Below are 13,615 nucleotides of genomic sequence, written 5' to 3'. Positions count from 1 at the left end.
TCAAGGACCTGTACTGGGTGGCAACTTACTTAGACCCCCGGTACAAACACAAAATGGTGGACATGTTACCACCATCACAGAGGGCTGTCAGAATGCAGCATCTCCAGGCCTTGCTGCGAGAGATGGTGCATTCTTCTGTTGCGGGCACTGGCAGAGGAATTTCCACCCATGGCGAAACAGGTGCGGGTGCCAATCCTACCTACGCCTGCAAAAAGAGGGCGGTTTGAAGATGTGTTGGTCACTTCGGATATGAGATCATTCTTGCAGCCAACCCATCGACAGCCGCCCGCCGGATCCAGCCTCAGGGAACGCCTAGACCGACAGGCGTCCAACTACATAAGGTTAACGGCCGATGTGGACGCTCGGTGAAGCGAGGAACCCCTTGACTACTGGGTGTGCAGGCTTGACCTGTGGCCAGAGCTGGCACAATTTGCCATAGGAACTCTTGGCTTGCCCCTCGTCAAGTTTCCTGTCCGAGAGAGCGTTCAGCGCAGCAGGGGGGATCGTGACCGATAAGCGCACGCGCCTAGCTCAAGACAGTGTGGACTACCTCACATTTTTTTAAATGAGGCATGGATCTCAGAGGAATTCAACACCTGTGATGACCACGTGTAATTGAATTTCCTCATGCTAGCCCACACATATTCGCCACCACCCAGAACAAAGAATGGTCCTTGTATATACAGCGGCATAAAAGGTATTTTATGTCAGGTGAATGCCTAATTTTTGGGGTCTGTACTGGCCAACAGTTACATATTTATCCTGTGAACAGCGAATGCACCAACAGCCACAGAATCCAAAGTTCTTTGCTGTCAGGTGAATGTCTATTGCCTAATTTTTGGGGCCTGTACTGGCATAAAGTTAAATTTTTTATCTCTATCCAGATAATCACACCCTTGTTTCACTCCTCTGCCTCTCATTATTGTGGCATATGAACCGCTTTAACCATAAGGACCTTCTAATGTCACAGGGTCATGTGACTGTGCCCCCCACCCTGTACTGTGCCCTTATACCTTGCATTGTGCCCTCTTTCCACACCCTGTGCAGTGCCCCTAGTCATTCCCTGTACTGTGCCCTCATATACTCTTTTATCCGGTCACGGTATGGCGATGTTATCTGGTCAATGTATGGCGGTGGTATACAATAACTGGATGGCCATAACTGTATCCCTTTCCCTGCCCACGCCATCCTTCTTTAGACCTGGCATGAGCTGGAGAAATATGCAGATTGCGGTGCTAAGGACCTTTGCGCCACAATCTGTGTCATAAATACGCCTAACGTAGATATATTTCTATATAATAAATGATCACCTAATTGTAATATTATTCGGGGGTAGGGCTAATATCTTTATATTATATAGATTCTAGTGTATTATACTGTGCCCTGTATTTCCCAGTAGAAAATGATCCTTGGGAAACACAGTCCTCACCCCTGATCACCAGGACCAGGTAGCGCTCTGTCAGTACATGGCGGCCTCCCCTCTCCGCCATGCTGCTCCGATGTGTACTGGTGCTTATTCTGACACTAGGGCTGGGTTCACATCCTATTTTTGCCCTCCATTTAATGCATTCCAAAAATGTACGCGTTAACAGATGCCTCAGACTGATGCCGTACAGTGGCGTCCGTTCACCATACAATCCTCAGACTGATGCCGTACAGTGGCCTCCGTTCACCATACAATCCTCAGACTGATGCCGCACAGTGGCATCCGTTCACCATACAGTTCCATGGTAGAAAAAAAAATTACGTTAATGTATGCATTTTTTTAATGGACTCTGCAGGATACAAAAACATGGAGTACTGCAGATTGGTATACATCAAACCGATAGGAAATAACATTTTTCTAGGCTCCAGCAGGGCACATTTTTGAGAGTTTCCCTTTAAGACACATAAAAATGGCTCCTGATTAAACTACATATTTTTTGTGGGAAATTTTGCAGAGAAGACTGCCGGCATCAGCGATAATCGGTAGTCTTCTCTTCCAGGTGTAGTGTGACGTAATCGGCGCAGGCGCACCGAGGAAGGCGTTGGCAAGCGCGTGTCCTTCACTTAGTACACCTGCTCCGATCGAGGAACGTTACGGCGCAGGCGCGGGAATTCAGCAGCAGACGGGGCCAGCGGGAGGAGGAGAGCGCTTGTTGGCCCTGTCTATCAAGAGGAGATGGGGCGTGTCGAGAAGCGGCAAGTACACGCCCAACTTGCTGGTAGTGAAGAAATTTGCATATAATAAAAGTATTATTTTTACAAGAGATAAGCCACAGACAAAGGTGGGACATGTATGACTGCACTCAGCTGCCATTAGCAAATAGCTAATGTCGGCTAATGAAAATTGCACAATGGGGGGTGACAGAAGCACTTTAAGCAAAATCGAATTTTTTTTTTTTCAGTTTATACATTTAAAGGGGTTGTCTCATCTGAGATATTAGTGACATATCGCTAGGATATGCCACCAATGTCCGATAGGTGCAGGAGCCTCACTTCTCTCTAGAACAAAGCTCAAAAAAGGCACAAGAGAGCACCACGCATGCACGGCCGGCCTCCATTCATTTCTATGGGAGCGCCAAAAATAGCCAAGCGCAGGCTATTTCCTGCAGTTCTAGAGAAGCGACTGGAGCGGTGGCTGTGATTGCGAGGTGCTCTTTCCATTTATCTCTATGGGATTTCCGAAAATAGCTGAGCTATTTCCGACGTTCCCATAGACATGAATGGAGGACGGCTGCGCATGTGCTGCTCCGTTCTAGAGATGGGTGCGATTTCCATAGGTGGTACCTGCCCCTATCTGACATTGGTGGCATATCCTAGCAATATGCCACTAATATCTCAGATGAGACAACCCCTTTAAATGTTTGAGTTTTTGAAGAAAAATGCTGGCGAACAGCCTAATATTCCCTTTTCTTCACTCTGCACCCGCACTGAATCCCGAACCATTCGTTTCAATGGGTCTGTGTACATGAGCGTTCATTTTCACGCATCATCTCTGCATTGCGTGAAAAATCGGAGCATGTTCTATATTCTGCGTTTTTCATGCAATCCTGGTCCCATAGAAGTGAATGTGGCTTCGGTGAAAAACGCATTGTCCGGATATAACCTGGATGCACCCGGATGCAAAGCGCTTTTCACTGATGGTCGCTAGGAGAAGTTTTTTGCAAGTCTTCAGGGTTTTTTTTCATGCGCGTGCAAAATGCATCAAAACGAATTGCACCTGCGCAGAAAAAAATTAAACACGGAACTATTGAACGCAATTGCAGACAAAACTAACTGACCTTGCGCGCAAAATCTTTCGGTTTTTTTCCTGAACAGATCCGGACACGATCTGTATCGTTTGTGTGAAAAGAGGCTAAAACTTTTCTTGCCACAGAGATACTGTAGTTGCAGATTAAGGGGTTGAATACTTATGAAAACAGCATGTTTCATTTTCATCTAGACAAACCCAAATCAATGGTTTTTAAGGGGTTGAATACTTTCGCAAGGCATTGTATGCATACATAGGGGTGCACACATATTATTGTAATGTAAGTCCCTCCACGCTTTGAGATATTATAGTATAATTAGCTTGTTTTAATGACATTATCGCTCCAGAATCCTGTACGTCATTCGGTCGCCTCTTTTGCATTGTAATAAGACATTTTCAGAGGTGAAAGGTCCGCCTCAACGCCTCGTCTGTACATATTGTCCATACAGACCTTTGAACTACGGAGACGCGTTCATGTGACAAACACGCACGTTGCTAATGGTGGAAGCGATGTGTGCACAGGCTGATATTACTGACGAGGACGGTGGTAATTGCAGTAATGAAGAACCACCCCCACGATATGTGTGGTACTTACCTTCTTCTCACTGCTGGCTTAGCTACTCTATACTCACCTTTCTGTGCACTGAGCTTGTACTGGACCTGTACCTATACTTACCAACTAATCTGAAGAGCTGAGCTGCAGTATAAAGTGCCTTTCAAAAGTATTCACCCCCCCTGACTTTTTTCGTGTTTTGTTACATTACAGCCTTAAGGACAATGTTTTTTTAATCTGAATTTTATGTGATGGATCAGAACACAATGGTCTAAGTCGGTGAAGTGAAACGAGAAAAATATATAAAAATAAAACAGAAAATTGTCATGTGCGTATGTATTCACCCCCTCTGTTAGGAAGCCCATAAAAAGCTCTGGTGCAACCAATTACCTTCAGAAGTCATATAATTAGTGAAATGATGTCCACCTGTGTGCAATCTAAGTGTCACATGATCTGTCATTACATATACACACCTTTTTTGAAAGGCCCCAGAGGCTGCAACCCCTAGGCAAGAGGCATCACTAACCAAACACTGCCATGAAGACAAAGGAACTCTCCAAACAAGTAAGGGGCAATGTTGTTGAGAAGTACAAGTCAGGGTTAGGTTATAAAAAAAATATCCAAATCTTTGATGATCCCCAGGAAAGAACATGGCACAACACCAAACCTGCCAAGAGACGGCCGCCCACCAAAACTCACGGACCAGGCAAGTAAGGCATTAATCAGAGAGGCAGCACAGAGACCTAAGGTAACCCTGGAGGAGCTGCAGAGTTCCACAGCAGAGACTGGAGTATCTGTACATAGGACGACAATAAGCCGTACGCTCCATAGAGTTGGGCTTTATGGCAGAGTGGCCAGAAGAAAACCATTACTTTCAGCTAAAAACAATAAGGCACGTTGTGAGTTTGCGAAAAGGCATGTGGGAGACTCCCAAAATGTACGGAGGAAGGTGCTCTGGTCTGATGAGACTAAAATTTAACTTTTTGACCATTAAAGAAAATGCTATGTCTGGCACAAACCCAACACATCACATCACATCACCCAAGGAACACCATCGCCACAGTGAGACATGGTGGTGGCAGTATTATGCTGGGGGGATGGGAAACTGGTCAGAGTTGAGGGAAAGATGGATGGTGCTAAATACAGGGATATTCTTGAGCAGAACCTGTCCCACTCTGTGGGTGATCTGAGGCTCGGACGGAGGTTCAACTTCCAGCAGGACAATGACCCCAAACACACGGCTAAAGCAACACTTGAGTGGTTTAGGGGAAACATGTAAACGTGTTGGAATGGCCGAATCACAGCCCAGATCTCAATCCAATAGAAAATCTGAGGTCAGACTAAAAGATTGCTGTTCACAAACCATCCAACGTGAAGGAGCTGGAGCAGTTCTGCAAGGAGGAATGGGCAAAACTCCCAGTGGTAAGATGTGGCGACTGCTCATAGAGACTTATCCAAAGCGACTTGGAGCTGCGATTGACGCAAAAGGTGGCTCTACAAAGTATTGACTTTAGGGGGTGAATAGTTCTGCACATTGACTTTTTCTGTTATTTTGTCCTATTTGTTTGCTTCAAAAATAAAACATTTTCAAAAGTTGTCGGCATGTTTCGCAAATTAAATGATGCAAATCCTCAAACAATTCATGTTAATTCCAGGTTGTGAGGCACCAAAATATGGGGGGAAAAAAGTCAAGGGGGGGGGGGGTGAATACTTTTGCAAGGCACTGTAAATCATAGGGGACACAAATCAGACTTCATATAACCTCTGACACCCATTACAGATTGTATCTATTTCCTCTATCCATCCACCTAAATCTTTAGATATATTTTATTATACTTTTGCACTGTACATGGAGCTGCACACACAATCTCTATGTCCTGCCCTTCTGACCCTGCACTCAGCATAACACAATGAATATCATTTATGAAAACTGGAGTGTCCCTTTAAGCTTGAGGAGATCCCTCAGAACCAGGAGCGGGAGGCCGCTGTACATGACACATTATAATCGCCTGCCCTTCAGCGTCTTGTAAATTACCTCCTGAATCAATGACTATATCATTATCACTCCATTCTGTGTACAAACACAATGAAGACGAGGAGCGGGAGGTCCAGGGAGAAAAAAAAGTGGAGGACCTCGTGCGAACATGAAGCCATCAGTCTTAAGGGCAGGCTATTATAGTAATGAAATTATTATAGGGTTTTCATATCCCCTGTATTGACCACTTCAAAGGCAAGTCCTAAAAGCAGCCCCCCAACGACCTAAGTAGACAAAGAAAGCGGAGGGCTCCGACACAAAGGATAAAGATTCTTCAAAGTCTCCTTTCGCTTCTCATTCTAGGTCATGCAGCACCCGCACAATGAAGGGGATTATTCATGCAGCCATTACATGACGCTCTAATTTGACGACAGCTTCTGGAGATGGTTTAGGGGCAGATTTGAGAGCACCAGAATTATGGAAATTATGATGCCATCAATGACAAGCTGACGACCGCCCTGCTGGAGGCTTGATGTTAGGATAAGAAAATCCATATTTCTTGTTAATCAGGTGAGGATATTATTTTCATGCAAATTTTTCTTTTCTGGGGAAAAAAAACTGCTATCCTTAAAGGGAGTGTGTCACTAGAAAATGCATAGTAACACCAGGCACGATGTCTTGTAGGACTACCTCAGCAGAGTGTAAGGATACTTTTCACTTCGCGATCGTTGCTCCATACTGGAGAAAAAGTACTTTTATTCCATATGCAAATGAGCAGCTAAGTGCACCGAGGGCAGGGCCAAGCCACTCTATGCCTCCTTGCTCCTCCTCTGTCCTCTACAAGCTCCTCCCTCTCTTTGGCAGGGCATGAAACAAAATAACGGATCCTGATCAGTTCCTATCAGGCAGGGACTGATATTCAGAGGGGAAAAGGTCAAAAAAAATTCTCAACCCCCTTAAAACGTAACTTTTAATTCCAATACAATAGAAAATTCAACTTAAACCCTGCCTAGGGAACGGAATGGTCACCATGAAAAGGGCGATATCTGTCCTCAAAACTATCCCTATACTTAGATCATCGGAGTATCACCAAAACAACCCCCCAAGACAAGGGTTCATGCACACAAACGTATTTTCTTTCCGTGTCCGTTCCAGTTTTTTTTTTGCGGACCGTATGCGGAACCATCCATTTCAAAAGGAAGTTACTCCGTGTGCATTCCGTTTCGGTATGTCCGTTCCACAAAAGAATAGAACATGTCCTATTTTTGTTCGCAACACGGACAAGGATAGGACTGTTCTATTAGGGGCCAGCTGTTCCGTTCTGCAGAATATGGAATGCACACGGAAAGTCATCCGTATTTTTTGGGGATCAGTTTTTCGCGGACCCCAAAATACATACGGTCGTGTGCATGACCCTAAGTCAGATATACACCCATTAGTACTTACTAGTTTTTAATGTTAACGAATTCCAATATATTTCCACCTATACATTCACGTTCTGGTAAAAGCAGACCCTGAATATACAATCCGGTTGCAGTTGGGCATCATGATAGGAGCGCAAGACTTATAGATGTGGCATCTAGCCATCATCTAGAGGCAGGACTTAGGCAGGTTGTGGTAAGACGACTATGCTGGAACCTTTTCAATCAAGGAAAGAGGGAAGGGCTGGCAGAGAAAGTAGGAGGTGTAAGGATGCACAGAGGTGCTTTGGTCCGCTCTCGGTGCACTTAGCTGCTCATTTGCATGTGGATTATTCAGAGAATAAAGTCGTCAAGACTCCCTTCAGGGCTTCTTCACATCTGCTTTGAAGGCTTTACTCAGAGCAGGGGTGTAGCTATAGGGGGAAGCACTGCTTTGGGGCCCAGACCCACAAAGGGGCCCCCTCAAGTGGAAGACTAGAAGATTTTATTGGTCGGGGCCCCCTCAACAGTATTATACAGTGACATTATATACAGGAGACACTGTAGGAAATGGACGGAGAGGCTGCCCGGCCTTGTCTGAGAGCTCAATCTTCACTAGCCAAAAGAGTGGGGGTTGCAAAGAAATTGCTGTGGGGCCCAGTCATTTGTAGTTACACCACTGAGTCAGAGCCTTCGTCATAGATTATATCAAAAAGGCTGGACAAAAAAAAAAAGTCCTGCATGAAGGACTTTTTTGTCCAGTAAAAAACAAAAAACTGGATCCCGAACAGAAAATTAATAGACTCCACTGTAGTCAACAGAGTCTGTTCAGCTCCATTAGTCTCAGTTCTGCCGTATCCAGCACTTTCCTTATTTGTGTTATTCTGCTCCTCTAACGGAAATATATAGCGGTGATGTTAATTAGGCCTCACAAACACAATTGTAGTCTTGAAAATGAAGGGTTAATATTCTGCAATACCAGGATGACCCCGGCTTGGCTTCCAGTCTTCGATAATAATATGCATCCACCTGCAATTCAGCTATAGTACTGCCTCAACTATTCCCTCTGTGGCGGTATTACTGAGGTACAAGTCACACTGTTCCAGCAGAGCACAGTTAATTCCCGGCGCACCTCACCCTGTCAGTGGCTGCGTTTTCATATGAATCACATTTTGGTTGTTATTCTAGTTTAATAAATCTCCTAGGAATTAGGCGTGTGCTCAGGACACATCTTAATGTTGTACGATCTTTTCTCAAAAAACACTGTCTCCGTTCTTTTTACGAAAAGCTGCTACGAAAGATTCATCTGTTGCTCCCATAGACCATTCCAATTTGCAGAGACCCAGACGGACTAATGAACCGTCCCCCTCCCTGCTGTTTATTTCATGGCTGTAAAAGTAGCAGGGGCAAATCTCCAGGCAGAGATGAGGTAAAGGTAGGGATCACTGTGGATGATGTAGGGAATGTGCAAAGATGGACATCACCGGGAGACCATGAAAGGAAGAAAAGGCATAGGGGTCCAAAATAATCATACAATTTGCCAAAATATTGCTTGTATGGCTGCATTCTATCCTATGAACCCTGGTGGGGGTGCTATTCTAAACAAACTGTTCAGCTGCACACGTCTTGCCAATGTGGAAGTTCCAACTTTATCCCACAGGTATTCAAGCGCATTGAAATCAAAGTATCGTGTGGCGAACCCACTTAAGTCACTAAGATGTCTCTATACCTAGCTGAAGACAATCCACAAGTCAAGTAAAGGGGTCAGAGAACAGGAACCACAAGGTAAACCTCTTCATTAATGGTGGCGTGGCACTAGGAACCTCATATGTGCCTCACAGCATTGTCACAAGCCGAGTCTATCAGCTTGTGCAGATTTGTCTTCCATTCCTGTGATTGTCTGCCCACCAGATGTTCTCCTGCGCTCCACTGTGCTGCTAGCGAGATGTGCGTTGCAAGCCTTTCAGTGGAAATAAGTCTAATTGGGTATCTCTAGATCAACACAAACACATCATGCCAATGTTTTTGTTTCTCGCACCACATTAACCTAGGAAGGCAGGCTTTGGATATCAAACTCTAAAACATTTCAGTAGTGTCCTTGTGTACTTTGGAGACAACCCCTTTTAAGCCTTCTGGCAAAACATGTAATGCAATTATCAATTTATAAAACAATGTTCTGAAGTAATCCTACTATTCTACATACGGTATATTATCCATATTTAGAGGTCTTTACTCTGGATCTTCATCTTCGAAAGTTCTGAATATACTCTATTTGGTTAAATGAACAAACATGCAATCGTAATTTTGATGGCCCAACAAGTTCAACCTATAATTCTACTGTGTTGATCCAGAGCAAGATAAAAAACCCTATGACGTGGTCACCAATGATCCCAAAATTAGAGGGGAAAATAATTTCCAACTCCAAATCTGGCAATCAGGATAAATCTCTGGATTAATATCCCATCCCCTGAAATCTAGTACCCATATTGTGTGATATTAATACTTTCAAGAAAGACATCAAGGTCTATTTTAAACTTGCTCGTACTCTGTCTATGGCAGTGGTGAAACCTTACCATCTTTCATCCAAACTGTGAAGCCCAAGTTTGCTAAGCCGTCTAGGTGCTGCAGTCCACCCATTTCCCAAATTACCTTGGTCACACTCAAGTTTAGCTATGTCCATCTGCCCAGCTGGGCCACAAGTGAAGGAAAGGTTGAGTAGTATCAAAATGGGACAATAAAGGGTAGACAAAGATAATCAGTTCTGCCATCTGTCCTTCCTCCAAAAGCCATTTTTGAGGGCAAATAAACCACGCACACATGAAGATTACCAAACCTTTAATGTGGCATACATTACATCAATGAGCAGTTATCCAGTTTCAACCAGAATGCACTATATGTTCTTACGCAGATTATTCACCCGTCAACTTGTGAAAGTTTTTGGCCCGTGTTAACGTCGGTTTGAAATTTTACACAGTTTAACTTACACAAAGGCACAAGAAACAGGCAATTTCGGTTCCATTAAATATCCTGAAAGTCACATTTAGGAACTTTAATGCGACCTCAAGATCGCTTTTACTGAGCTTTAGGCGTCAAAAAGGGTCAACAGAACATGAAAAGGTCTGTAAACATTCACATTACAAGGGAGAATAGATTCTGCGTTGAGTAAAGTTGGATGTAGACACAATTTGGGATAAATAAAGTCAGCCATCCACTCCCATTCTCCCCAAAAAAAAGTGGATGCCCAAGACTGTCTCAGAGCCCTAACCGAAATAAGATATTTCCTGAACTGTTTTGATCAAATTTTCAAAAACTTCAGTTCTCCATCAGCTGTTTTAAGGCTAAAATGTAATTCTTTAACTGCTCGCTCAAACTTTTTACTACGAGTGATAAAAAGTTTTAACATAAGTTAAGCATCAGTCAATGCAATGCTTCATTTTATCAAGATTCAGACTCTTCTGTCCAAAAGTTTGGCAGACACAGATACATTTGATTACTGATCTAATTGCGAGACGCTAAAAAATAAGAGGTCTTTCTCTAAAGGTGGACATAGAGTAAATGAGCCTACAAAATAGCAGCCTGCACAGTGCTAGGGCAATGGGCCCCTATTTACAAAGTGGCAAAGAATAAAAAATGGAAGTCTTCAAAGACATGGGATGGAACAAAACAACAACAACAAAAAAAAAAATGTAATGGTCTTACATTTATAGCCATTGCCTAGGAAAGTAAGCACAGTGAGGGTCACGTACAAACGCTCAAAGGAAAATTCCAGTCATCATACAATTTTACACTGAGGACATCCCACTGGAGAAGAATAATGCCTGGGCTTGAAAAGGGTTAACTGGAAATGTACACAGTCTTATTTTCTGATCATGTTTCATGACTTCCAAATGCAAGTTTCTAAATACTTCCTAATCGAACATCTATGGGGTCAGAGCGTGGAACAGCCTTCATCCTCAGTAGTCAAGGTCCCGAGACATTATTTTCATCAGCATCATTAGCACTTGGGAGGGAGTCACATGAGTACCCCTAGAACAGCTTCTATACAGCCAGTCTGGTGGAAAGTCAAAGCATTTCTGGAAATTAAAAGGTTTACAAAACAACATATCTATAAGGGGAAATTATCATTGCCCAAAGTTGCAAGGTTCATGGGGTGAAATTCTGTAGGGAGGTCTATAGGTGAGGAAGAGCATCTACTTCACTTATACCTAATCCATTGTGTCTGTAGAACTCTATAAAGGGGATTATTGATAAGTCAGTGTGCGTTAGGTGTAGAGCCATGGGGCGAGTCTTTTCCATGTGATGTGGAAAGGTTTTCATTTGTGTCACAGGTTAGATCTTACTGACGCAGTATATGTTATTTCAATAGAGTGCAGTCCAATGGTATGTTTGGCTCCGAGTAGGCTTTAGCGGAACTGGATAAAGTGGCTTCTTTATCAGGCCCAAAAATGTATTGCCTTCATTTTGAGGGACACTGTTCCACCTTCTTTGGCGGAGTTAGTTTCTGAAGTAAACCTGCTTTTGCCTACACAAGTATACGTTCACCGTAAGCCATGGTCTTCGAGGTACGAAGAGGCTAGATACGTCTGACCTTGCTCATCTTTAATGGGCAGATGGGAGTTCAGATGCCTGGATGTTGATGCATGTTCCTCACTGATGATGAATCGGACACATGGACTGCTATTTATCAAATGGTCTGGTGCCTTGACAGTTTAGTGACATTCGTGTGAGAGTATGACTTTATTATGTTTATTAAAATGTTTCAAAATATTTAATATAAATGATCGAAGAATAAAATATATGAACAGTGCAAAAGGTTTACGATGTGGAAAAAATGATGCAAAGTAAGAAAGCTTTCAAAACTAGTATTTTTAATTGATAAAAAAAAACTTAAAGTCAATGTTTGACGTGACCAGCCTTTACCCTCAAAACAGCAGCAGTTCTTCTAGGTATACTTACACAGTTTTTGAAGGAACTCTGCAGTGAGGTTGTTCCAAACATCTTGGAGAACTAAGCACAGATCTGATCTTCTTGCCCCAAACCTTCTGCCTCTTCATGTAATCCCAGACAAACTTCATAATGGTGAGATCAGGGCTCCATGGGGGTCATATCATAATTTCCAGGACTCCTTGTCCTTCCTTACGTTGCAGATAGTTTTCTAATGCATTGGTTGTATGTTTGGGTTAGTTGTCCTTATGCAGTATAAATTTGAAGTCAATTAGACGCCTCTCTGATGGTGTTGCATGATGGATAAGTAGCTGACTGTATTTCTCAGCATTGATGACACCTTTAATCCTGACCAAATCCCCAGCTCCATTTGCTGAAATGCAGCCTGAAACTTGCCAGGAGCCTCTACCATGCTTCCCTGTTGCCTGCAGACACTTCTTATAGTACTGCTCTCCAGTCCTTCACGAACAAACTGCCGTCTGTTGCAGCCAAATGCTTCACATTTTGACTCCTCGGTTTAGAGCACCGGCTGCCATTTGTCTGCACCCCAGTTCCTATGTCATCATCTATAGTTGAGCCTTGGCCTTGTTTCCACTCATCGGTGCAGGAAAACACAGGAGCTGAAGACAAAAGGGTGCTCACACCAAGTACTGATTCATCTTTTCTTTATTCTCTTTGGATTTTGTTACTTGATAAAAATAAATACCTCTGATTTTGAAAACATTCTCACTTTGCAGCATGTTCCCACACCTGCCCAAACTTTTTGCCCTGTAAATTTCCTATTCTTGGTAGAGATTATATAGGCTATAATCAATATAGGCTACGGGTAATAACATGCAGGTAGGGCTGAAACGATTACTCGATTCAAATCGAGTAATTCAACACAAAAAAAAAAAATCATCAATGCAAATTTTTTGCATCGAGGATTCGTTTGTGTCATGTGACCATGCAGTGGGAGTAAAGCGCTTGCTATTACTCACCACTCCGTGGTCACCCGCCGGCCCGTACCGCGCTGCACTGGATCCTGACCCATCGTCAGGTCATGGTGCACGTAAACGCGCACTATGACCCGACGCTGTGTGACGTCAGGATCCATTATGACCCGACGCTTTGTGACGTCAGGTAAGTATTTTATTTCACTGGCGCTGGGGACATGGCACTGAAGGGCTGATCTGATGGCAGTGGGGGACATGGAGGTGGTGATCTGATGGCAGTGGGGGACATGGAGGTGGTGATCTGATGGCAGTGGGGGACATGGAGGTGGTGATCTGATGGCAGTGGGGGACATGGAGGTGGTGATCTGATGGCAGTGGGGGACATGGAGGTGGTGATCTGATGGCAGTGGGGGACATGGAGGTGGTGATCTGATGGCAGTGGGGGACATGGAGGTGGTGATCTGATGGCAGTGGGGGACATGGAGGTGGTGATCTGATGGCAGTGGGGGACATGGAGGTGGTGATCTGATGGCAGTGGGGGACATGGAGGTGGTGATCTGATGGCAGTGGGGGACA

The sequence above is a fragment of the Bufo gargarizans genome, chromosome 1 (assembly GCF_014858855.1).
Source record: "Bufo gargarizans isolate SCDJY-AF-19 chromosome 1, ASM1485885v1, whole genome shotgun sequence".
NCBI classification, from domain to species: domain Eukaryota; kingdom Metazoa; phylum Chordata; class Amphibia; order Anura; family Bufonidae; genus Bufo; species Bufo gargarizans.
This window is presented reverse-complemented; position numbering follows the sequence as displayed.